The 12316-nt window shown below is 49.3% G+C and overlaps 1 long non-coding RNA gene across 2 annotated transcripts in view; it reads right to left on the bottom strand.

Annotated features, from left to right (window-relative positions):
• Positions 1–10933, bottom strand: part of LOC129050852 (uncharacterized) — a 41741-nt gene extending 30808 nt beyond the window's left edge. Inside the window, exons 1-2 of one of the 2 annotated variants that reach the window (XR_008514709.1) lie at positions 10688–10933; positions 10444–10564 (exon numbers count right to left, since the gene is read on the bottom strand). This is a non-coding gene — a long non-coding RNA (uncharacterized LOC129050852). The remainder of the gene's footprint in view (positions 1–10443; positions 10565–10687) is intronic. The other variant, XR_008514708.1, reaches the window with a different exon arrangement.
• Between the last annotated feature and the right edge of the window lie 1383 nt (positions 10934–12316).

Raw genomic sequence — 12316 nt, 5'->3', positions numbered from 1 at the left:
TTGTGCTAAGTGAAGTAAACCAGACACAGAAGGACAAATACTGTAGTTTCTGCAAACAGGAGACTCGTAGAGTAGTCGGATTCAGAGAGGCAGAAAGCAGGAAGGTGGCTGCCAGGGCTGCAGGAGGAGGCGGAAATGGGGAATTTGTGTTTAATGGGCCCAGAGTTTCCCTTTGGGAAGATGAAAGTGTTCTGAGGGGGATGGTTGCATGGCAGTGTGAATGTACAGAATGCCACTGAATGGGACACTCAAAAATTGTTAAAATGGGCCAGGCACAGTGGCTCACACCTGTGATCCCAGCACTTTGGGAGACTGAGGTGGAAGGATCACCTGAGCTCAGGAGTTCCAGACCAGCCTGTGCAACGTGGTGAAACCTCATCTCTATCAAAAATACAAAAAATTAGCCAGGTGTGGTGGCGGGTGCCTGTGGTCCCAGCTACTCGGGAGGTGAAGTGGGAGGATTGCTTAAGCCTGGGAGGCGAAGGTTGCAGTGAGCTGAAATTGCACCACTGCACTCCAACCTGGGTGACAGAGTGAGACCCTGTCTCGAAAAAATAAATAAATAAATAAATAAATAAATAGTTAAAATGGTAACTTTTATGTTATATTTTTATTATAATTTTAAAAAGCAGGAACATATATGCTGGGTTTCACAATTAAAGCTTAAAATCATTCCACAAAACAAAAGCACAGATGCCAATGTCCAAGTCTCTCCCCAGACTAATAAGAATGTCAAGGTTGATTCCCCAAAACTGATATTTTCTTAGTGTCCCGGAGGAATTTAACATGCAGTTACCATTGAGAATCCCTGGTGTAAAATCATTCTAAGATTTCAGCACCCTGGAAGAATTATTGCTGCTCTAGCCATTTATCTCTTGTGATGGTATTAAACTGTGCCCACACATTCTTTCATACTCCTCCTTCAAGAGGTAGAAACTAATCGGGCATATTGGCTCGCGGCTGTAATCCCAACACTGGGAGGTCGAGGCAGGAGGATCCCTTGAGCTCAAGAGTTCGAGACCTCTCTCTCTCTCTCTCTCTCTACTAAAAATACCAAAAAATTAGCTGGGCATGGTGGTGTGTTCCTGTAGTCCCAGCTTCTTGGGAGGCTGAGGAAGCAGGATGACTTAAGCCCAGGAGGTCAAGGCTGCAGTGAGCTATGACTGCACCACTGCACTTTAGCCTGGGCAACAGAGTGAGACCCTGTCTTAAAAAAAAACACACAAAGAGGCAGAAATTACTTCCTTTCCCCTTGAGTGTGGGTTGAACTTTGTGACTTGCTTCTAACAGTAAAAAATAAATAAATAAATAAATAAATTAATTAATTAAAAAACAGGAAAAAGCAGAAGTAATGGTGTAAGACCCAGAGACAAGGTCATCGGAGGGACTTTGGCTTCCATCTTGGTCTTTCTCTTTCTCTTTTGAATCACTGACCTTGAATACAGCCAGCTGCCATGTCATGAGGGCACTCACGTAGCCTACAGAGAGGCCAATGTAATGAGAAACCAAGGCCTCCTGTTAATAGCTGTGCAAGGGATCCATCATGTAAGTGGATCCTCCAGCCCCAGGTGAGCTGTCATATGAAATTGCAGCCTCAGCCACCATCCTGACAGCAGCCATGTGAGAGGCCCTGAGCCAGAACAACCCAGCTAGGCACTCCCAAATTCCTGAGCCAGAGACATAGTGAGATAATAAATGTTTTCTGCTTTAAGCCACAAATTTTGAAATGATTTGTTACACAGCAATAAACAACTAATATATATCCATCCATGAGTCACTCAACCATCCACACATCCATCTATACACCCACCCATTTATTCACCCATCCACTCACCCACCAATCTATTCATCCATCATCCATCTATCTATCCATTGATCCAGCTACCCATCCACCCAGTCATCCACCCATTCATTTACCCACCCATCCACCCACTCACTCATCATCTACTCAGTACAGAACCCAGGGCCTAGCACACAGTAGACGCATGTAAATATTTGTCGAATGAATGAACCAAACATTTTGTAAATGTCTGCTCTCCATTTCTTGCCAAGACAGGCCAAGGGAGGCTCAAATGTGGTCCCTAGACCACTGTGAGATGGAGCCAGCGCCTGGTTCTGCCAGAGCAGCTCTGGCCTCTGGATGCTATTGGCCACCTCCTGGGCCCATTTGGCATCATCCCCTTCTGCTAAGAACCACCCACCCTTCTCTCACCCACCCACACGCAAGCTGCATGGCCTGCCTGGTAGGAAACACCTGGCTCTGTCCCTCCCTCTCCCCCACCCCACCCCACACACACCTGCTGGGGCTGGTCATCCTGGAAGGCTGGGAACAGAGAAGCTTCTTGCCTCCCCAAGAGAGTTTGTGACAAGAAGATTTGGGTTCTTTGAGGTTCAAGAACCTGGGCCAACTGGGGCAGCCATAGGGAGGTTTTCGGCAAAGGCCCAGCTGCCTCTTCCCAGAGAGTGTCGTGCAGGCCTGGGCTCGGCCCGACCCACCTCAAATACCCACTTCCAGCCTATTCCCTTCTCACCCCTCATGGTTCACCTTACAGGCTCAGGCCTCAGTTTTCTCATCTATAAAATGAGAACGACGAGAATATTTTCGAGATGAGATGACACATGCACAGGGGAACCCTCAGCAATGGGCCCGGTGAGCAGCAAGTGCTGCAGTGCATGTGGAGCTACCGTGGACCAAGCAGATGGACAGTGAGACCAATGACACCCAGAAGCCCACAAGCAGCCGCTGACCCAGCCCTCCCCTCTCCTCCCCTGTGCCCACTCTGCCCTGGCTGCATCCCCTCCTCCTGCTCCTCACTTTCTGAGCCCACTCCCACCTCTGAGCTTCTGCACTGGCTGTTCCCTCTGCCTGGAACACACTTTCCCCAAATACCCACTCAGCTCCCTTCTCCGTTCCCTCAGGTTTTTGCTCAAATGTCACCTTCTCAGTGAGCCCCACCTGGATACCCCTGCTCGACTCTCGCTAGTCCCCTGTTTGGATTAATTTTTCTCTACTGTATTTATCCTTTTAAGGTACTACACCTTTTCCATCTTTCTTTTTTTTTTTTTTTTTTTTTGAGATGGAGTCTTGCTCTGTCACCCAGACTGGAGTGCAATGGCACCATCTCAGCTCCGTGCAAACTCTGCCTCCCGGGTTCAAGCGATTCTTGTGCCTCAGCCTCCCGAGTAGCTGGGTCCCACCAAACCTGGCTAATTTTTGTATTTTTAGTAGAGACGAGGTTTCACCATGTTGGCCAGGCAGGTCTCCAACTCCTGACCTCAAGTGATCCACCCGCCTTGGCCTCCCAAAGTGCTGGGATTACAGGCACGAGCCACCGCGCCTGGCCCACTATATCTTTTCATTGTTGATTTTGTTATTGCCTGACTCCTCCCAGAACATAAGCTTTATAAGGGTGGGAGTTTTGGTCTTGCTTATTCATTGCTAGATCCTCAGCATCTACCAGAGTGACTGGCACATAGTAGATGTACAGTCAACATTGATGAATGGAGGGTGAATGGATGGATGGTTAATGTAGGTATGGATAGATGAATGAATGAGTGAATGGATAGATGGATGGGTGGGTGGATGGATAGATGGATGGGTGGGTGGATGGATGGATAGATGGATAGATGGATGGGTGAGTGGATGATGGTGAATGGATGGACAGATGGATGGGTAGATAGATAAATGAATGGGTGGATGGATGGATGGATGGATGCATGGATGGGTGAGTGGGTGGATGGGTAGGTGGAAGGGTGGATTGAGAGAGGATGGACAGATGGATGCATAGGTATATGGATGGATGGATGGATGGAGAATAGATGGATAGAGGGTGGGTGGATGGATCATTGGGTGGATGGATGGTCAAAATAAGAAGAGACTGAGTGAGCCTTCTCTAGCAGTCTAGAAATCACCATCTAGGCATGAGTTCCCCATGTTCTAGAGAAAGGTAGAAAACTAAGAGCTGACTCCCAGGGCTTATTAAAAAGTGGTGCAAAATGTTCCACTCTTTCCATATGTCATCCCATCTCCAACAGAAGACTGGAGGTCCACGAGCAGGGACAGAAAAAGAGGGAAATACCCTTCCCAGGTTCCGGGTTCACTCCTGTCCTCCAGCCACCCCCAGCCCAAGGCAGGTGATGCTTGATCTTCATGCTGCCGGCCTGGACTGGAGAAAGGCAGCTAGCAAGAGGTGCCTGGGTGGGGACAGGTGACCACAGCAATGTCCTCCAGTCTACAGGTCAGGGCAGTGTGACTTTCTGGGAGTCAAGTGGACACCAGGAGGCAGTAAGCCTGAGACAGCTTCCTGTTATCCCACCCAGAAAGGAAGAAGAGACCCAGCAGGGGGCAGCGGGAGGTGGGAGGTGGCCCACAGTGGGAAGGGGCTGGGGGGAATATGGCCTGGGGACCATCACCTCCACCCCTGCCTCATGGGGTCTCTCCCAAAGCTCACACCTGGACCACCATTTGAACATCCCCATTGTCAGCCAGAGAAGCAGCAATGGCCTACGGAGGACAAGGGCAACCCCAGCAAAATGAGGCAGATGCTCAGAAAAGGGAGGGGCTGAAGGAAACGTGAACTTAGTTTTGAGGCCAAAGTCTTAACTAGCTTAGACTGACTTTTTGCTACTAAACGTATTTTAAGAAAGTGGAAAAGCCCAGGCATGGCGGCTCACACCTGTAATCCCAGTGCTTTAAGAAGCCAAGGCAGGAGGATCACTGAAGGCCAGGAGTTTGAAACCATCCTGGGCAACGTGGTGAGACCCCGTCTCTATAAAAAATTTAAAAATAGGCATGGTAGCACTGGCCTGTAGTCCGAGCTACTCAGGAGGCTGAGGTGGGAGGATCACTTGAGCCCAGGAGGCGGAGAGTGTGGTGAGCTATGATGGTGCCAGTGCACCTCAGCCTGGGTGACAGAGTGAGACCCTGTCTCCAAAAACAAAAAATACATCTATTAAAAAAACAAACTGGAAAGATTTGACAGAGCAGTGCGTAGCACCAAGAAGAACACCATTTCACATATGTGCTCCAGGGAACACATGTGTGAACACATATGTGCTCAACAATAAATAAATCAGCGGCTTCCAAAATGTCCCTTGTTGGTCCTGGGGCCACAGGGAGGATTCCGTGACCTCATAAACCATTCGGGACACTGCTTGGCACAAGGAGGGGCTCGGTCAATGTTCCTTAGTGAAAAGGCATTGGAAACAAAACGGGGAGTGCAAGGAGGTCAGTAAGAGGCTGCTGGTTCCCTCTTCATGTGCTCCTGTGGCAGGCCAGGTCTCACTAACGCAGGCTTCATAACAACGGTTCTGGCACTGACTGAGTGGTTCAGTGAAATATTAAAAGCTGAGAGAGCCAGTGCCCTTCTACAAAGGCTGGAATGTCACAAAAGCCCACCAAGAGTTTTGTCTGGGCCTTTCCTGGGCCTTGAAGCATGACAGGATAACGAAGGAATTCTTAACAGGACCCGTTTAGGAGTAAACAAGTTTTACTGGGGGTGTGAAATAACTCCCCAGGCCTCCACAGACAAGTTTATTGGGGGTCTGAAGGAACTCCCCAAACCTCCATGATTTAGCAGGAGACAAGATAAGGGTAATCACCCCAGCACCTGGACCCATTTAGATTAAGTAAATTTACTGAGGCTCCAGAGGAAGAGCTTCAGGACTCAGACCTTAGTTATAGAAGAAGTTAATCACCGCTAGGCATGGTGGTTCAAGCCTGTAATCCCAGCACTTTGGGAGGCCGCGGTGGGTGGATCACAAGGTCAGAATGTCGAGACCAGCCTGACCAACATGGTGAAACCCTGTCTCTACTAAAAATACAAAAATTAGCTGGGTGGGGTGATGCATGCCTGTAATCCAAGCTACTCATAAGGCTGAGGCAGGAGAATTGCTTAAACACAGGAGGCAGAGGTTGCGGTGAACTGAGATCGCACCACTGCACTCCAGCCTGGGTGACAGAATGAGCCTCCGTCTCCAAAAAAAAGAAAGAAAGAAAGAAAGAAGTTAATCACTTATGTCTTTAGATGAATGCACACTTAGACGTAGACATATAGCTTAGAAGGTATATAAGCTCTGGAAAACTTTGTAATTTTGAGTTGGTCTGGGGATAATTTCCAGGCCTTCTCCCTGCACCTGGTTACAGAAATCAACTCCTTCCTTTCCCCGTTCATCTGCATCTCGTTATTGGGCCGCGAGAATAAGCAGCCCCACCCTCACTTTGGTCCGGAAACGCTCCTGCTAAGGGGAGGCACAGCAGCATGCCAGAACACTCTTATGCCAAGACAATTTCCAGATTGGGGACTGAGTCCGCCCCTGAGAGGGCAGTCCCTGGACCCCAAGGTGGGGAAGCCTGGGCCCCCATCTCAGGGGGTTCCCCATCCGCTACCCCAGGAGCCAGTGCAAGGCTGAAGCCAAGTCTGGGCGACACGGGTCGGGGCCGGGGCGGGCTGGATGCAGCAGGGACCCCCGCCCATTCTGGGCATCCTGCCTCTGGCAGGGCTGTGCTCCTAGGTGGAGCCACCGCCTGCAGGACCCAGGTCTGTGCCTTCTGCTTCCCTCAGCCTCACAGAGCCTCCCAGCCCGGGCTCCCGCAGCTGCAACGCTGGGCAGGGAAGCCGGGTCTCCATGACAACGTTGACGTCACCGGCCCGGGGCTGGGAATTGCCTCCCGCCCCCAGCAGCAGACAGGCCCAGCCCCAGCCAGGATCTGCAGCAGCTGGGACCCCAGGAGCGTTGGCGCCGCCTACCCTGTCCTCTGACCTTCCCGTCCTGGCCACCAGGGGCAGACAGGCGTGAACAGACCTGCCAGGCTCTCACCTGCCTGCCACCTTCCCGAGATCTCGCTTCTTCCCGCCCTTCCCTTTTGTCCTCAAATTGCTCTTAGCTGGTTGCAAGCTCAACAGACCTCGCTTCCTGTTTCATTAACTGGAAGCCCCCTCCTGGGAGAATGTGCATTTTAATAGAATATGGAGAGTGATGAGCTCGGTGCTCTCTCGATGTCTTCACCTCTGCCTCCCTTTACTCCACAATAAAGAACAACTCCCAGGCCGGGCGCGGTGGCTCACGCCTGCAATCCCAGCACTTTGGGAGGCCAAGGCGGGTGCATCATCTATGGTCGGGAGTTCGAGACCAGCCTGACCAACACGGTGAAACCCCGTCTCTACTAAAAGTACAAAAATTAGCTGGGCGTGGTGGCGCATTCCTGTAATCCCAGCTACACGGAAGGCTGAGGCAGGAGAATCGCTAGAACCCGGGAGGCGGAGGTTGCGGTGAGCCGAGATCACGCCATTGCACTCCAGCTTGAGCAACAAGAGCAAAACTCCATCTCAAAAAAAAAAGAACAACTCCCAGATTATCATATAGCCCCTCCCACATCCCGGGCGTCTACCCTGTAACAGCTTCCCACTGCCCTAGTGCTGAGACTTCAGAGGCCTCAGCTCTCTGCAGCGGCCCAGACCCCCGTACCTCCTCCTGTTCCTCCTCCTCCTCCTCCCTTCCAGCATCTGTTCCGCCGACCCGACGAATTGCCAGGCTCTGCCTCGGGGCCTCCGCACATGCTCTTCCCTCTGCCTGCAAGGTAGTTCTCTCCTCCGCCTCCCCTCCGGCTGGAGACTCCAGCTGCTCTCCAGGCCTAGGCTCGCAGGTGAGCTCAGTGCTGCCCCCTCTTGAAAGCGCTCACAGCAGCCTGCACTTCCTTTTCGGCCCTCCTTGCCGTCCCCAGGGTGAGGACAGTTAACAATAACGTGGTGTGTGTTTCCAAACAGCTATAAGAGACGTCTGAATGTTCTCACCATAAAGAAATGATCAAGATTTGGGGTGATGGATTTGCTGGTTATCCTGATTTGATCATTACACAATGTGTACGTGTATGGAAACCTCACGTTGCACCCCATAAATATGTACCATTGCCAAGTATTGTGAACCCCAAAGTATCTGAGACAGGGCTCAATCAATTTAGAGAGTTTATTTTGCCAAGTTTAAGGATGTGCCCGTGACACAGCCTCAGGAGATCCTGAATGTGTCAAAGGTGGTCAAGGTACAGCTTGTTTTTATACATTTTAGGGAGGCGTAATACATCAATATGTGTAAGATTGACATTGGTTCCATCTGGAAGGGTGGGACAACTCAAAGGGTGCAGGACCTTCCAGGCTGTAGATAGATGTAAATTTTTTCTGATTGCCAATTGGTTGAAAAGCTATTATCAGTAGTAAGAAACGTCTGAGTCGTGGCCGGGTGCGGTGGCTCACGCCTGTAATCTCAGCACTTTGGGAGGCCGAGGTGAGTGGATCACTTGGGGTCAGGAGTTTGAGACCAGCCTGGCCAACATGGTGAAACCCCATCTCTACTAAAAATACAAAAATTAGCCGGGTGTGGTGGCACATGTCTGTAACTGCAGCTACTTGGCAGGTTGAGGCAGGTTGAACCTGGGAGGTGGAGGTTACAGTGAGACAAGATCATGCCACTGCAGTCCAGCCTGGGCAACACAGTGAGACCCTGTGAAGGAAGGAAGGAAGGAAGAAAGAAAGAAAGAAAGAGAGAGAGAAAGAGAGAAAGAGAGAGAGAGAGAGAGAAAGAAAGGGAAAGAAAGAAAGGGAAGAAAGGAAGGAAGGAAAGAAAGGAAGAAAAGAAGGAAGGAAGGGAAGGAAAGAAAGAAAGGCAGGAAGGAAGGAGAGAGAGAGAGGGAGGAAGGAAGGAAGGAAGGGAGGAAGAGAGGGAGGAAGGGCTTGCTGGCTCACGGAAAGAAAGGAAGGAAGAAAGGAAGAAAGAGCGAGCCGGGCATGCTGGCTTGTAATCCCAGCACTTTGGGAGGCCGAGGCAGGTGGATCACGAGGTCAGGAGATCAAGACCATCTTGGCTAACACAGTGAAACCCCGTCTCTACTAAAAATACAAAAAAATTAGCCAGGCATGGTGGCGGGCACCTGCAGTCCCAGCTACCCGGGAGGCCGAGGCAGGAGAATGGCATGAACCCGGGAGGTGGAGCTTGCAGTGAGCCGAGATGGCACCACTGCACTCCAGCCTGGGCGACAGAGAGAGACTCTGCCTCAAAAAAAAAAAAGGGAAGGAAGGAGAAAGACAGAAAGAAAGAAAGGGAGGGAGGGAGAAAGAAAAGAAAAAGAAAGAAAAGAAAAGAGAAGAGAAGAGAAGAAGAAAAGAAAAGAAAAGAAAAAGAAAAGAAAAGAAAAGAAAAAAGAAAAGAAAATGTCTGAGTTCCAATATGGGCTGTGGAGACCAAGGTGTTATCATGCAGATGGTGCCTCCACGTAACAGGCTTCAGAGAGAATAGACTGTAAATGTTTCTTATCTTTAAGGTCTGTGTTAAAGCTGGAGGGTATAATAAGAAATGTCCAACCCCCTCTTCCATGACGGCCTGAACTAGATTTTCAGGTTCATTCTAGAATGTCCTTGACCGAGAGGAGGGGTCCATTCAGAAGCTTGCAGGGCCTTACAATTTTATTTTTGGTTTACAGCGTCCATTAAAAACAAAATAAAATGCAAAACAAAAAGGAAAATGATTTGTATGATCATTTGTTTAGCAGCTGCCTCCACCCCCACACTGTATGTGGCCTGAGGGTGAGGATGGCATTAGTTCTATTCACTCCTGAGTCCCCAGTGTGCCCGGCATACAATAAGTGCTCAACACATATTTTTAGACAGCCTTATTGAGGTATAATTCACACACCATTCAATTCACCTTTAGAAAGTGTACAGTACAATGGTATTTAGTGTATTCAGAACTGTGCAGACATCATCATGGTCGATTTTAGAACCTTTTCATTACCCAAAAATGATACCCTGTACCTGTGGGCAGTCACCCTCCTATCCCCCATCCCCCTCAGCCCTAAGCAAGCACTAACCTACTTTCTGCTTCTGTAGACACTCTGGATGTTCATATAAATGGAATCACACAGTATGTGGACTTTTGTGACTGGCTTCTTCCACTTAGCACAGCTTTTTAAAGGTTCTACTTGATACATTGTGCTCAATGAATACATGAATGGGTGACTGGATGAATGAAAGGCTGTGAGAACAAAGGCAGGGCCCTCTCCTGATGGGATGATGGGCAGTGGGAAGGGGGGCTGTGGGTGCACTTTGGGATCCACATCTAATAAGGATGCAGCTCTGACTGAGTCTACAACTGCCTGCCCCAGGCACATCTCTGATGTTCTGCAGCCCAAGATCAAAATTCTAATCTCGTTGCCCAACCCCTGAGTTGAGATGTAAGTCAGATGCCCGACCCACCGCCCCTCATTCCATGGGAAGAGCTGCTTTCTGTTCTTCACACTGGCATTTTTCATTCATTCATTCATTTATTCCACGGGTGCACGGTTATGATCTACAAGTCCTTTGTAAATGAATATACTCTTTTTTAAAAAAACCAATTGCAAGAGACAGATGCTGGCTCTCAATTGAGACTTTGGGCTAGACCTGGGAATCTTACCTCTGCAAGTCCATTCTGCCAGAACCCATTCCAGGAGGTCATGCCTGAGACCTTTAGTGCTTGGGGTTTGATGGGACAGTGCTCCCAGGTGGCTTGGAAAGCCCCTCCGTAAACATGCACGCTAAGGAGGAAAGATTTTACCAACATGTAAATACTGTCTCAATTCCTGCCCCCTCAGTGCCCCAATTCCTTTTCTTTTGTTTGTTTTTTGTTTTGTTTTTGAGATGAAGTCTTGCTCTGTTACCTAGGTTGGAGGGCAGTGGCATGATCTTGGCTCACGGCAACCTCTGCCTTCCGGGTTCAAGCAATTCTCCTGCCTCAGCCTCTCAAGTAGCTGGGACTACAGGCACCTGCCACCATACCCGGCTAATTTTTCTATTTTTAGTAGAGATGGGTTTTCGCCGTGTTGGCCAGCCTGATCTCGAACTCCTGACCTCAAGTGATCCACCTGCCTCAGCCTCCCAAACTGTCGGGATTACAGGCATGAGCTGCTGCACCTGGTCAGTGCCGCACTCTTTATTACGTGGCCACTGCCTTGGCTACTGGTTATAGAAATTCTAGAACTGCATTGTCTACACAGCAGCCACCAGCTATAGATGGCTGCTACTGGGCACTTGAAATGTAGCTGGTGTGAACTGAGATGTGCTCTAAATGCAAGACACACACCAGATTTTGAGACTTAGTATGGGGGAAAAATACGTAAACTATCTCATTAGTCATTTTTTATATTGACTACACATTGAAATGACAATATTTTGGATATGTGAGGTTAACTAAAATATATTGTCACAGCATTTTGGGAGGCCAAGGCAGGCGGATCACCTGTGGTCAGGAGTTTGAGACCAGCCTGGCCAACATGGTGAAACCCCATCTCTACTAAAAATACAAAACAATTAGCCAGGTGTGGTGGCAGGCGCCTATAATCCCAGCTACTTGGGAGGCTGAGGCAGGAGAATCGCTTGAACCCAGGAGGCGGAGGTTGCAGTGAGCCGAGAACACACCATTGTACTCCAGCCTGCGACAAGAACGAAACTGTATCTCAATTAAAAAAAAAAAAAGAAAGGGAGGAAGGAAGGAAGGAAGGAAGGAAGGAAGGAAGGAAGGAAGAAAGAAAGAAAATAAAAGAAAATATATTGTCAAAATTAATTTCACCTGTTTCTTCTTACTTTTTAAAATGTGGCTACCATAACATTTAAATTTATCTACATGGCTTGTCTTCTATTTCTTTTGAAGAGGGGTGGTCTGGAGCATCCCCTATCTGTGATGGACATGTCTCCAGGGCTGTGAAATGCATTACTGCTATTCACAAAACAGCCCACAAGGGAATCCCTGTCCCCCACCTGCCCTGCCCAGCAGTAGCCAGTGGATAGGTAGGGAGAGCCCCAGAGAGGAGCTGCTTCTGGGGTAATCCTCATCCCAGCAAGTAGCTGCAGAGCCTCCTTCCCAGTGGATCTGAAAGGCCCTTCTCCTCCCTGGCAAATGAAAGAGGAGGAACATGCCTGGTGTTCTGGGGGGAAACAGTGCCTTGCTCTTACCGGCACAGTTACAGAACAAACAGACTAGAGATCTGTCGCCAGGTGCGAGGAGGAGTCTCTTCCATCCTGTCCTCATCCTTCTGGTTCTGCAGAGATGATCCAAAATGACCCAGGGAAGGTTTCATGGCCCCGAAAGGCAGGTTTCAGTACGGTGATGAGTGGATCCAGCACGTGGAATTGTTTGCTGACAGGCATCTCCCTGACAAATCGGAGGGAAGCTAGCCCAGGCTTCTTGGACATGCAACCTGTGCAGTCACACAGAACTGAGCTTTGAACGGTCCTGTGCTTGGTTTAATGCTCTGCTAATGCTTTCTTAAAATTCTTAATCATTTTTTGAA

Source organism: Pongo abelii, chromosome 18 (genome assembly GCF_028885655.2).
Source record: "Pongo abelii isolate AG06213 chromosome 18, NHGRI_mPonAbe1-v2.0_pri, whole genome shotgun sequence".
NCBI classification, from domain to species: Eukaryota; Metazoa; Chordata; class Mammalia; order Primates; family Hominidae; genus Pongo; species Pongo abelii.
Note: the sequence above shows the minus strand (reverse complement) of the source record. Positions and strands in the feature narration are given on the sequence as shown.